This window comes from Podarcis raffonei, chromosome 5 (assembly GCF_027172205.1).
Source record: "Podarcis raffonei isolate rPodRaf1 chromosome 5, rPodRaf1.pri, whole genome shotgun sequence".
NCBI classification, from domain to species: domain Eukaryota; kingdom Metazoa; phylum Chordata; class Lepidosauria; order Squamata; family Lacertidae; genus Podarcis; species Podarcis raffonei.
Window position 1 is genome coordinate 77,821,862 of NC_070606.1, and position 14,511 is coordinate 77,836,372.

The following is a 14,511-nucleotide window of genomic DNA, read 5'->3' on the forward strand; positions in this document are numbered from 1 at the left end:
CCAAGCCCAGTTCAAAGTGCTTGTTATGGTCTAAAAAGGTAAAGGTAAAGGACCCCTGACAGTTAAGTCCAGTCGTGACCTATTAAGCCTCAAATGGCTCAGAACTGTAATACCTCAAGGACCACCTCTCCTCATATGAACTGACCCGGATCCTGTGCTCATCATCTGAGGCCCTTCTTCATGTGCCTCCTCCTCAAGAGGTCCAGAGGGCAGCAACATGAGAACGGGCCTTTTTTGTGGTGGCTCACCACTTGTGGAGTGCTCTCCCCAGGAAGGCTCGCCTGGCACCTTCATCACATATCTCTAGGTGCCAGGTCCAACATTCTAACCACTACACCACACCGGCTTTCTGGTTGAAATATAAAGAACTGTAAGAAGGAAGAGCAGCAGGGGTCTTGAAGGTGCCCACAAACACTTCACCCCTGGGTTGCAAAACTAAGCAGGCACAAACATCATAGTCTTGTTCCCTGTTATGGTGAGGGGCATTATAGTTTAATGAAATTGCAGCGAATGTTTCTAGATTTGGAATTATACATACAAATTGGCACATGCAGATTTGCATCTTCTTTTGTGGTAATGCGTTTATTTTAGCAATGCCTAAGGGTCCTCCAGACGTCCTTTTTGTTGCTCATCCATGATGCTTTGAGCTCATGATGGTGTCAGAACAGTTATACCCAGGTGCCTGCAAAAGTTTGGATGAAGTCACCCTGTTGCATTTCCAGTCAGTACATGTCCCATAGCCTTCTGCTGAAATCCCATGATTTATTTTTTTATATATACCACAAATGTTCCTGGGTGTTTTTTCTCCCACTTTTATTGTGCTTCCTCTGACGTCAATAAAGCAGAAATATTGGGGGTGCACCCTTAAGAATGTTGCAGCTTATGACAGAGTTAAGTGTGCTTCATTTGGGTATTGTGACTTTACTGCCATGTGTTTGAGCATGAAGAAGCTCAAGTCCGGGGGTTTCCACCACACACTACTTAGCTACATGGCTGGGATTACTGAAGCCTCTCCAAATGTCCTCTTTCATACCAGATAGACCAGTATTTCTGGTGTGGCCTAAACTGGTGTCCACTTTCCATTTGCTCAAAGTTCCTTCAGTTTTGCAAGGTGGCCAACAGGTAGTGTATTCTGCTTCTTCTAAATGTAAAAAAAAAAGAAAAAGGAATTGGCAAGTCAGACTCTTCCCCAGGGAATCGTGCAGGCCCTGACTATATCCTTAAAAAAAAGGAAAAAGTAGAATATTATTGTCCTACCCTTGGGGCCCCTTCCAAATCCACAGTTCTATAGGAGTTCTCATAGGAGTTCTGGCCCCTCCCTTCTTCTTTCCCAAAACCCCTGGTCTGAAACCTCTGTTTTAAAAGCACACTTTTTTTCCTGTAGTGACATCACACCCTCTGTTAACCCTGGCAACCTCCCCCTCTCAGTTCTTCTGTTTCTGACCATCTCTCCTTGTGTTCTTAATGGCATCGCTATCAGCAATCTCCTGAACAGGAGAACTGGTTCAGCCTGTATTTTTCACTGGCCTGGAATCTTCCCTTCGTGCTCCAAATATTAGCTAAACTCTGCCCTTTACTAAAGTTAGGATTATAGGGAACCTGTCCCCACTGCCCCAAATTCATAACAACAATATAGTGGTGGTGTAAAATAAAATCAATTAAATGACATAAAATAAGGAACAAAAGCCGAACCTTAAATCAAATTAATTCCCCCAAAATGTTTGGCAAAACAGAAACAGTTTCAGACCTCTGTTTTTTTAAAAGGACAACATTTTTCCTCTGTGTAATCTAACACCCATGTTACCCCCTTGTTTCATACATCAAAGCATCTTTTGATGGACCATCAACACATCTGTCATGCTTCCATCTCAGGGGAAGACTCCATGCATTTGGTAATTTCTAGCATTCAATAATTTCCAACATTCACTAACTTCTTGGAATTATGGACACTTTTGCACCCCTAAATTCTGGTACCCTAAATCTGTACCAATACTTTGCTTCTTCCACATCCCACCTGAAACTCAACAGGACCTAGATCCAATGCTTAAGAAGCACCAGGGCTGCTTGTAAAATGGAAGGACTGAAGCTTAAGGCTGTGTATCAATAAACAGAGGTCAAAAGTCCTGTAGCACTTTCAGGACATTCCACCCAGTGAAATGGATCTGCATCTTTTGCCTTAGTCCTCAACTAGGGCTGTCATTTATTACCACGGTAAGATTTCCAGTAGCTGTGAGTCAGCTGAAATTGGAACTCCACCGGTTTTACACCTCTGGAAGTAAATACACAAGAGTTGAAGAAGAAATATCACCGCTGCAGAACCCTTCCCATCTGTAACATTTGGTTGTGTGGGTGAGAGAGTTGCTGCTGCAGTAGATGAAACAAGGCTTTGAACAGTCCAGGGAGAGGAATGTTTTAGACGAATGAACCATCTTCTCTTTTCAAATTGATCAAAAGGAGGAGAAATTCCGACGAGAGCAAAACCCCCAAGAATGCCAGCCAAAAAAATGACTCCACTACTGTACTGACTTTCCTATACTGTATTTCTGGAAGCACCCTTTAATCATCAATGGGCAGATTTTATGCTCAGTTTCCATCTGATAAAGATGGGATGGTGTGTTCTGGATCACAGCCACTATATAATTTCCCTTTGAATAAAGGTAAAATGCATTGTAAGTGTTTAAGGTGGCTGCCATATTTCCCTCTCTTTGGTTAGGGGTGTCTCTGGTAACAGTGTTAACATGCTGGCGACTTCCAAAACCTACATTTGTGACCAGTATTTACAAAAAAAAGCATATTTTTAAGGCTCCCTTTCAAAAAACTACTACGGAAACATTATTCAGAGATAGTGACTTGGTACAGAACTTTTTGATCAGAATTTTGGCAATCTAGTAAATAGGCTTTACACCTCTTTACATCTGTCTTAAGAGACAATGCAGTGCATCTCCAGTGGAGGCCAAACCGCTGGAGAATCACAGCACCTGCTGTAGCTGCAGAGACCAGTAACTCATAACTGCTTCCTCCCACATTGTTTTTGCTGCGTTAGCGGCACCAACATGACCTCTCCGGGGTGGAAGCCTGGGCAGTGTGTATGGAGGTTCTGGGCTGCCAAAACAACAAGACCCCATTCTTGGCCTCCGTGTGGTCCAAAGGGAAGCAGAGCAATAAGTTTGGCACCAACTTGGCTGCAGGAGTTACTGGAAGGAGGTGTACAAGGCACCATCCAACTATCTTAGGGACTCCACTCCAGATTTGTGTAGAGTTTACTCCTTATCCTTTTCCTCTCCTGAAGATGTTCCATAAGGTACAGTGGTACCTCGCAAGACGAATGCCTCGCAAGATGGAAAACTCGCAAGAAGAAAGAGGTTTCCGTTTTTCGAGGTGCTTCGCCAGACGAATTTCCCTATGGGCTTGCTTCGCAAGAAGAAAGCCCATAGGGAAATCTCCGGGGACCTCTTTTAAAATGCTGGCTTTTAAAATGCTGGCGGTCGGCAGCAAAGCCCTCCTGTCCCCGGAGCTTGCGGGGCGGGAGGTGGGGAGAAGGGCTTTTCTTCCCACCGCCAGCCTTCAGAACAGCCTTCTGAAGGCTGGCGGTGGGAAGAAAAGCCCTTGCCCCCCCCAGCCTTCAGAAGAGGTCGGGGGACAGACTGTCCCCGGACCTGGTCTGAAGACGGTTTCCATAGGAACGCATTGATTGATTTTCAATGCATTCCTATGGGAAACCGTGCTTCGCAAGACAAAAAACTCGCAAGAAGAAAAAACTCGCAGAACGAATTAATTTCGTCTTGCGAGGTACCACTGTAACTCGGAAGTAAGCCAGAGCGATTTCAGAAGAGCTTAGCTTCAAATGATTGTAAATGGAGAATACAGTCGTAACTTGGTTTTTGAACAGCTTAGTTCACAAACAACTCGGAACTCGAATGTCACAAACCCAGAAGTAGGCGTTCCGGTTTGCGGACTTTGCCTCAGAAGCCGAACGTCCGGCATGGCTTCTGCGGCTTCTGATTGGCTGTAGGAGCGTCCTGCAGCCAATCGGAAGCCACGCCTTGGTTTCCGAACATTTTGGAAGTCGAACTGACTTCCGGAACGCATTCTGTTCGGAAACCAAGGTACGACTGTACAAAATAAATAAATGAACCCACAACTGCTTCTTCCCCAAATTGCTGCTTAATTTTCCAACACCCTTTTCCTGATTTTTATAGTTTGATCCACAAGCAAATGCTGCTTAAAAAAAATATATATTGCAAGGAAGTTTAGCTAGATTATTCAAACAAAAGCTTCTCTAGTCTTACACTTAACAGGTATAAGACTCATTGATACAGACAAGTGTAAGGTTCATGCAAACAGACATTTAACTAGGGCTTAGTGGAAGCAGCATTCTACCTTCACAATACATTCAGCTGACATACCTATCTGTGATTCAAATACCAATCTCAGCTGTCTGTCTTGCTTTTCTTTTTTCCTGCATTGTTATTTTTGAAAGTGCAAAGTGAATGCCTACTTATTTCTATGTTCGTTTACTGCCTTATGTTTACATCCATTTAAAAACAGTGAAATTGTTCTGAGGATGTGAATCTAAGACATCAAAAGCACCAGCCTATTAGTTTTGTGCACAGCTACTTTCCGCAGCTAAATCACAGAGCCTAGGGCTTACCGATCAGAAGGTGGGTGGTTCGAATCCCTGTGACAGGGTGAGCTCCCATTGCTCGGTCCCTGCTCCTGCCAACCTAGCAATTCAAAAGTACGTCAAAGTGCAAGTAGATAAATAGGTACCACTCCGGCGGTAAGGTAAACAGCGTTTCCGTGTGCTGCTCTTGTTCGCCAGAAGCAGCTTAATCATGCTGGCCACATGACCTGGAAGCTGTCTGCAGACAAATGCCGGCTCCTCAGCCTACAGAGCGAGATGAGTGCTGCAACCCCAGAGTCGTCCACAACTGGACCTAACGGTCAGGGGTGCCTTTACCTTACGTTCTGCAGCAAGCTCCCAGGTTTGATCTTGGCTATGAAATTTCATTCAACACAGTGAGTGCACTTCCATAGTAGCCTTGTTCAAACGGAATGCTAAGCTATGGCTTAGCATTATGCGAATGCGCCTGGGCAAATATCGGATCCCCATATTTTCTCGCTCACTCTTCCAACATGGGATCAGAAACTTTCACTTCCATTTTTGATGAACCACAGTTGCGTTCAGGGCTGGCCCAATGCATTTTGGCACCTGAGGCGAACCACAAAATGGTGCACCGTAGCAGCAGCAGGCAATGCATTCCTTGGTCGGCCAGGTCTGCTGCCCTTGAGAATCCTGCTGCCTGAGGCGGTTGCCTCAACTTGCCTCATAGGTGGGCCGGCACTGGTTGTGTTACACCCACACTCAGAACCCAGATTCTTAAGCTATGGAATGAAACTGGATTGTTTTAATAAGACATAGTTAAGAGTAACCACTGTTTGTCTAGGTTCAGAAATAATGCTAAACTGCAGTTAGTTAAAAATAGCAGCAAAAGCTTATAAGCCCTTCCCTGGAGGGGGAGAACACATAAGTTCAAGGCTTTTGCATGTAATACTATACCGTAGTTTTGTGCTACATCCGACCAAAGCCAGTGCCCATTTAAACAACATACGTCTGCATGCACCCTTCAATTCAAGGAGGCTGAATAAAGTGATTTGCCCATCAAGCAATTAAAAACCGTTTCAAGCCTTGGCCCAGGGCAGCAGCTGACATGCTTAACAATCTGTGTTAGCAAGGCTCGGAATCCATGCTTGTCTGTACAAAGTTCACAGCCCTCTAGTATTCACAAAGTGTTAATTATGTGGCACAGATGGGATGTTTCAACTTACGGAATAAAGCTGCTTCGGGCAGCCTGTTTCTTTTTTGGAGCATGTCGTCTGTTTAACAGCTGATTCTGAGAAGGAGCTGACAGGAGACGGATTCTGCAGCATTGCATTCCCTGCATTTCTTGCTTAAAAGAGCACGTTCTCGGCGGTTGAATTCTGAAATAAGTGCACTTGGGAAAGTCAAACTCTATGGGAAAGCCCCCAGCTAACTGAATTGCGGAAGGGAAAAGAGACACTGACAATATATTTGCATATTTGCAGTCTGAAAGGGAAAACATACCACTATGATAAGGAAATGCGACAGATGCCGTCTGCGAGCATCTTATGTTGGCAACTATGCTGCCAAAACTATGGAGAACAACAAAGAGAATGCCATTATGGAGAGAATTACAGCACATGTGTTTAGGAAACACCCTATGTTCCTTCCTAAAGCACTCAAGTGAAACATTCCTCTCCATCCCCCAAAACAGGAATATTGTAGCACAGAAGAATTCATTAACAACAGTCATCGCTCCTGTCAATGTAAAAATGTACCCCCATGCTAGCCTTCTCTCTATCATTTATTATTATTTATTTTCTTATTAGAACTTACACCCAGCCCTTCAAACACAGGATGAAGGCTGCTTATGGTGAAACAGAAAAATAAGCTAAAAACAGAAAATCTATAGCAGCTGAATAAAAAATAACCAGAGTAAAACAGATCAACACAAATTAAACTGCCTGGAAAGTTAATTGCCTGGCAGTGGAAAGTCACCAGAGTGGGCAACAGGTGAGCTTTTCTGGGAACAGCATTCCAAAGCTAAGGCTCCACCACTAAAAAGGCCCTGTCCCCTGTTACCAGTTGAAGCCATTGGTTCAAGTCCTACCCCCAGGGCAGGAGAACACAAGCTTGTTCCCTCTTCCATGTGACAGCCCTTGAGATATTTGAAGATGGCTACCATATATCTCCTCTCAGTCTCCTCCTTTTCAGGCTAAATGTTCCCAGCTCCTTCAACCATTCCTCATAAGGCTTGGGTTCCAGACTCTTGACCATCTTGGTTGCCCTCCTCTGCACGCATTCCAGCTCAACAACATCCTTCTTAAATTGTGGTGCCCAGAATTGCACATAGTATTCCAGGTGTGGTCTGACCAAGGCAGACTAGAGTGGTACTATGACTTCCCTTGATCTGGACACTAGACTTCTGTTGAGGCAGCCAAGGATAGTGTTAGCTTTTTATTGCCTCATGTTGACTCATGTTAAGCTTGTGGCCCGCTAAAACCCCAAGATCCTTTTCACATGTACTGCTTGTAAGCCAGGTGTCCCCTATCTTATATTTGTGCATTTGGTTCTTCCTGCCTAAGTTCAGGAGAAAGAACTGGGGTAGAAACACAGGACAATAAATGAAAGTAAAATATGCCATGTGGTCAACATTGTAGTGGTGCCTAACAGCTCACCTTAAGATGGTGGAGACCGGCGATGGTCACTTTTGAAAGGGTTGTGGATCATGGATAGAAAACAACAACACTGTTTAATGCAATTAAAGGCACTTTGGGCTGCTTGAGCCGATAAGTCTTTGAGAACCTGTTAAAGGCTGGTTCACACATAGCTCTGTGTTACTTGACTAGCAGCTGACTGTGCGGATTGACTTCAGTGCTGTTTTTGAGGAGGCGTGGCACTGCCTGATATTAAAAGATTTGTCTAAGGTTTTAGATCTGCGACGGTTCATTCACACACTTAGATCAACATACAATGCAGCTGTCATCTAGTTTTATGAATATACAGGTGTAAACCAGCCATGAGTCACACTGAATAGAGGTGAGAAGTCTGCTAGAATAATAAGTAGTCTAAGAATAATTTCTGTGTTGCACAGACAGCCGGAGAGCAACGAGCTAAGATTTAAAGGGAAATTATATACACAGAGGAAACTGAAATGTATCCTATTAATTTTAACTGCACCAAAAATAGATTCTCTGCCTTTCACCAGCTCCTCCAAAGCACACCAAAAGCTCGCTGTTTTCATCCTCTTAACAATTTACTACAGTCAATGTTTTGATCTGCCTCATTCTACTGCTTTGTCAAAATAAAAAAATGCTTACACTGGGGATGTAGGAGGTTTACTGTCCTCTCTGAGTATTTCCTAAATTGGCAGTTGCTTGGGTGGGGTGGGGATTAATAGATGAAGAATCAAATCTGGAGTGGAAAGATAGCCAACATCTGGGGTGTGGGGTAATCACAAAAATCTTGAAAGGAGAGCTATTCCTTTCTTAACCTGGAAATAAAATGATGATGTAAATCATGGGTAGGCAAACTAAGGCCCGGGGGCCGGATCCGGCCCAATCGCCTTCTAAATCTGGCCCGCGGACAGTCCAGGAATCAGCGTGTTTTTACATGAGTAGAATGTGTGCTTTTATTTTAAATGCATCTTTGGGTTATTTGTGAGGCATAGGAATTCATTCATTTCCCCCCCAAAAAAAATATAGTCCGGCCCTCCACAAGGTTTGAGGGACAGTGGACCAGCTGAAAAAGTTTGCTGACCCCTGATGTAAATGATCACAGCTTAATAAACCTGTATGCATCCAGTCAAGGCATTTCTTCAACAGCCAGTGTGGTGTAGTGATTATAAGTGTCAGACTAGGACCTGGGAGACCAGGGTTCAAATCCCCACTCACTGACTGACCTTGGGCCAATTACTGCCTCCCCGCCTAACCTACCTCACAGGGTTGTTGTCAGGAGTAACTGAGCAGTGGGAGAATCATGTACGCCACCTTCAGCTCCTTGGAGGAAAGGAAAGATATCAATGTAATAAACAAGATAAATAATAAACCGCAATAAACAGCCCTTAATGTTGACCTTGCCTGCAGTCAGAGTCTCAAGTCATTTATACATTTGTGAGATGATGGGAGCAACTGCATGGTGGTCCTTCTCCATTCCTGTGTGGCTCAGGGCCGGCCCTCCCATTAGGCAGAGTGAGTTAGCTCCTGGATGGGAAGAGGAGGGAACTGTGTGCGTACAATGCCTTGCTCTGCTTCTCCTAAGCTAGACTGCTGCCTTCAGGTGCAGCAGAAGACAATGTTGACAGCATCCAAGTATGATTCAGCCACAATTCCGGTCAGTTTTTGTACATGAAATGTGAGGAGCCATCATTTTGTCGTTTGCCTCAGGCAGCAAAATGTATTGGGTGAATTTTAGTATACAGCCCAATATTTGGGAATGGTGACAGCGCTAAGACTAACCCTGGCCCTGTAGAAGGGTTTGAGGTGTGGTTCATTCTCACGCTGTAATTCTCTTGACAGCTATGTCATGGTGTAGGAAATCTACCACATACTGAACCCTTCAGCAGACATGGGGCATTATGCAACGGAATAGCTGCACAAGCACAAGGCTTAGTGCTGGTGCAACACGATTCCCATCCGCTCCTCCCCATGTGAGTTCTGTACCATCCTTAAATCTGATCTGGAGGGTTGGGGAAAACCCCAGAAGAGATTTAAGGAGTATCTAAGGGGGAAACATTCCATTGTGCGGGGTGGGGAGAAGGTGGGAATAATTGCAATGAAGAGATGATGATTCTGCAAGCTACACCTGCTGAAATTGCCTCTTATACTCAGCTATTAAAAGTGTAAGGAGTCCTGTTCTTTTTTTGCATCTGCCCACTGTACCTGCAGAAGCCAGGAAGCTGCTTATGCACTCAAAGATGGAGCCTGGGGTTCAAAATGGAGCCCGAAAAGAGACCTGTGCCAATGTGCTTAAACTGGTCAGACCAGCAGGTCTTCCCACATAAGCCAACCTGGAATGGACTGTTTATTTACTATCCTGCAATAATAATAAGAATTACAGCAGCAGCAGCTCCGCTCTACCCAGCTCTCAAGGACTGCCTATTAGAGGCATCCCACGCCATCTAGACATGTATTTGTTTAGAAGCCTTCAATACTTGTATCTCTAATTTATCTCTAATTCCGCAACAAAATCCAGTGTCCTCGATTTCCCCTACACAGAATGTCTTTTTATCCAATAACATTCCTCTGTTTGATGACTTCCATTTTCAAACACCTGTCCCTCCTGGCTGGTATTTTTGTATAATTCTGTATTAACCCTTTATTGTCAGTACTGGATATTAAGAGTGGAAGTTTTGTGAATAAAATCACATTAGTCCCCTCAGACCAGAGGTTAAAGTAAGGAGAGGTGGTAGCCTCCAGATCTTCTGGTCTAGAACTTATACCAGCCCCACCCAGCATAACAGGGCTAGTAGCCCACAACATCTTGAGGAGACCACATTAGAGAGTGTTGGACTAGGAGAGGGGAGACCAGGGTTGAAATCTTCCCCAAGCTGCGAAGATGACTCTATGATCTTGGGCCTATCACTGTCTCTCAGCCCAACCTATCTCACAGGGTCCTTCCAAGAATAAATTTGGGGGGGTGGGGCATGTGCAATGCCTCAAGCTCTTTATAGGAAAGGTGGGGTGCAAATGTAGCAAGCAAATAAGACTTCCACGCCCCACTGTTTCCTTTTCAAACAATCTTACAAAATCTCTCAATCTGCAGCTTGGAAAAAGCAATAACCGAGCTGTCGTCATGCTTTTAATATGTTGGGTAATCAGATTCCTCAGCACTGAAGAGATAGGTAGATAGATTGGCCCCATTTATTACTTTTCTTTTGTTTTCTTTTGTAAGGTTAAGATCCGTCTGAAGAGCTCTTGTTAAATCTAAGCATGGCTTCAGCATTCTTCATTTGAAGACGAATGGGGGAAAATGTGGATGTTTTCACTCTAAAAGTGTTATTGTTGTTGTTGCATTTCTGCATCATAAAATATGCTAATAGCCCCTATATTATTTGGAATATACATTTGGTTTACAACTGCCAGAGGGATAGCTATGTTAGCCTGTTGCAGAAAAAACTATAGAGCAGAGTTCTCCAAACTGTGTGCCGTGACACTTTAGTGGACTGGTTTGCAACCAAGTGGTTTTCAACCAGTGTGTTGTGACACCCTGGAGTGCCTTGAATGATGGTCAGGGGTGCTGTGGCCAACACTGGCTTCTGTCCCTCTTTCCGTCCCTCCCTCCTCTGATGCCCTCTCGCGTCTCTGCCTCCCAAAGGCTTGCAAAGCTGTTTGTTGCAGCAGCCCTGGCTACAAGCTCCCTAGGCTGATCAGAGGCTGGCAAGGGGGTGCTTCCCAGGCCCCTGTGGGGCAGTGGGAGGAGGCACCTCTCTCTGCAGTGGGGCAGCTGAGAGACCAGGGGCGGCAGCAGCAGCTGCCCAGAGGACTCCCAAGGAGAGGAGGCTGAGGGAACCCTCCACAAAGGAGGGTGTTTGAAAAAGAGTGAGGGGCTGCCAGCTCTGCAGGCAAGGGGTGACATAACTGGGATCCTGAGCCCCACAGGGGTGCCGCAGAAAGAATGTAGTTGGTCAAGGGAGCTGTGGACCCAAAAATGTTGAAAACCTCTGCTTTAGTGTGTTGGCAGTGTGTAGGTTTGTCGTGCAAACACTCCCTGTGCTCCTCCCAGGTCTGGAAAGAGGTTAGTTTAACCTCCAGTTTGCTAGTAAAACGGAATGTGTCGTGAAATGATGCATGTCTAAAAAGTGTGTCACCAACATGAAAAGTTTGGAAAGCTCTGCTATAGAGTGTCTTAGAGGTCAAGGCCTGCCTCAGCCATTTTGCAACAAGACACACACTCACATGCACGTACACCCTGCTGCTACATCCCACAGTGTTGGGACCCACTATGTGTTGCAGGCTCTGCAGAGATGCTGCCCTAACTCTTGCAAGGCTTTAGCCAAGGTAACTGGCCAAACAGGAGCTCACAGTTCACAGCGAAGGGTCCATGCTCATTCTGGCAGCCCAGCAGGGTCCAGGGGCAGGCAGAAGGAAGTATTCACTTCACAGCTGGGGCTGATGGGAGTTGTTGACCAAAACATCAGGCAGGGGGAAAGAAAGTTAGTGAAGGCTGGTATAGGGCCATGCTCCTTTACCCTAACCTCAGCTGACCCTGATTTGAACTGCTTTACTCCCAAGCAAGTGTTACTAAGGCCAGATCTACACCATACATTTAGAACACATTGAATGTGCTTCTAGAGCACATGGCATCCCCCAAAGAACCCTTGGAACTGTGGTTTTCGTCCTCAATCAACTACAATTCCCAGCATCCTAAGCAAACTACACTTCCCAGGATGCTTTGGGGGCAAGACGTGTGCTTGAAATGCGCATTCAATGTGCTTGAAAGGTATGGTGTACATCTGCCTACTTCTGGCCAGGGAGAAGTTCCAGAGACAGGATCACTGGTTTCAGTTTTGTTCTTAGATGAGATAGTATTGGAGATCACACATAGACATATGAAGGGTGGTATTGTAATATTTGCTTTATTTACAAATATGCAAGCAGAGCAACATCAAGGGCAAACAGGAACTACCTCAGCAGATCCCCAGAGGACAGTTTCTGGTGCTGCCTCTCACCTCAGAGCTTGCAGCCCCTAGCTCTGGCGAGTAACTCTCCTCTCTTTTCCTCCCCGAATTTCCCATTCAAGTTCCAAAAACAACAGTAGCAGCAACAGAACTATCTCTGATCCTTGACCTATTGATCTATGGAGTGGAAATTACAGCCCATTCAGAAAACATCCCACAGCCTCCGATAAGAAAATCAAGGTGCTTTAGTTAAATAATAATAATAGTCCTGACTCCAGTCAAATGCTTTAAACTCATCTTGCAAGCACAAATATTTTGCTGGTTAAAATAATTGTAGGAAACTGCCTTTCGGAACTAACACCCCACCCCACACACCACCCCGTTTCATAACACCTGATAACAGGAAAAGCTCTCCTTGCTGCCCATAAAGAAGCCTAGTAATGGTGCAATTCTTTACAAGCCTAACCTACCTCACAAGGTTGTTGTGAGGATCAAATGAGGAGGAGGCCTATGTACCACACTTTGAGCTCCTTGGAGGAAAAGTAGGTTATAAATGCAATTAATCAATCAATCATCTACTCAGAAGTAAGCCCCACCAAGTTCAATGGGGATTGCCCTAGGTCAGAATGTCTAGGTCTAAGGTAAAAGTAAAGGGACCCCTGACCGTTAGGTCCAGTCGCGTACGACTCTGGGGTTGTGGCGCTCATCTCGCTTTATTGGCCGAGGGAGCCTGCGTACAGCTTCCGGGTCATGTGGCCAGCATGACTAAGCCACTTCTGGCAAACCAGAGCAGCGCACGGAAACGCCGTTTACCTTCCCACCGGAGCGGCACCCATTTATCTACTTGCACTTTGACGTGCTTTCGAACTGCTAGGTTGGCAGGAGCAGGAACCAAGCAACGGGAGCTCACCCCATTGCGGGGATTTGAACCGCCAACCTTCTGATCGGCAAGTCCTAGGCTCTGTGGTTTAACCCACAGCGCCACCCGCGTCCAATGTCCAGGTCTACATGATAGTAAACCTTATTGAACCCAATGCAACCCCATGCATATTTACTAGGAAGCAGGTCCTACAGTGTGCTCAACTAGGTCTACTCCCAGGTAAGTTTATAAAGCTCTGCAGCTTTGGTGCCTAAAATGTGAGGCGGTGCTTTTTTCCAGAGCTCTGCATTTTTAGTTTTATTTTAAACTTGCTTCAAAAACGTCTTAACTTTCCGCCTTCGAAGGGCCTTGCTATGCAGAGAGATGAGTTGTGCCTGGGCCTGCACTGCAAAGGCAGCTGATATTAAGCAGCGGGGGTGTATTCATCAGGGAAATGGAGTCCAGGAATGAACTCAGGATAGCTCACTAGGTACAGCTAAGAGCCTCTTAGTCTCAAGCTCGTGGGTTCGAGCCCCACGTTGGGTGAAAGATTCCTGCATTTGCAGCGGGTTGGGCTAGATGACCCCCAGGATCCCTTTCCAACTCGTGCAATTCCGCGATTGATGGAAGGTTGGACCAGCCTTCCAAGAGCCCCTCGCTGCCGTTCCCTTCGCCGCAGGGTTGCAGTACCCCCGAGAGGGCGCTAGATGTCATGCGGCCGAGACCCATTCAAAGGCTCCTCATGCAACTTGGGCGCGTGCGAGTTAAAACGGAGGGCCGGCGTTGTCTCTGTAAAGATCGCTGCTTAAACGCTTCCATTTAGAGAGAGAGAGAGGAAAAAAGGGGGGGGCGATCCAGGACTCTAATCAGCAACGGCCCCCTTTGCAGCGCGCATTTTGCCAGCTCCGGCTCGCCCGCCCCCCGCATGAGCTCACCTCTCCTTGACCCTCCGCCACTCCTCTACTGCGGCGACCGACCAATCAAGCCCTGGCTCCTCGGCCACTTCGCTGAATGCAAACGTCTCTGGCCGTGCCTCTATTTCTATGGTAACCCAGCAGAAGAGATGCGGTCGCGCGCATTACAGGGCTGGAATAAGCAATGGGGAGATGGGAAGCCCTTCACTTTAAAAAAATAAAAACAAAACCCAAACAAACGTATTTTGGGGTTGTTCTAAGCTGCGCTGTAGAGATAGACGCTTCTCTCCCCACCGCGCAGCTTTATGGATTTCTTTGCAACGAATCTAATAGCTGGTTTTGCCGATGAATGGTGAATTGTGTCAGTAAGGATTGCCTTAAAAAAAAAAAAACACCACACACAGACACACATTTCCTTTAACAACAACTGGACAGGCAGAAGTTCAGCAGGTGAAGTTCCCTTCTCCCGACCCCCCACCCTGTGCAAGTTTGCTAATATTATTACTGTGTTGTATTACCCTCGGGGCCCCTTCCAACT

General features: G+C 45.8%; 1 long non-coding RNA gene across 1 annotated transcript; it reads right to left on the reverse strand.

Moving 5' to 3' along the window:
- Window positions 1–607: 607 nt before the first annotated feature.
- LOC128414654 (uncharacterized) lies at window positions 608–14,101 on the reverse strand. Its single transcript, XR_008330702.1, has 4 exons — window positions 13,995–14,101; window positions 8,518–8,580; window positions 5,830–5,982; window positions 608–1,141 (listed from the first exon to the last, which is right to left on the reverse strand). It is a non-coding gene; the product is annotated as an uncharacterized LOC128414654 (long non-coding RNA).
- Between the last annotated feature and the right edge of the window lie 410 nt (window positions 14,102–14,511).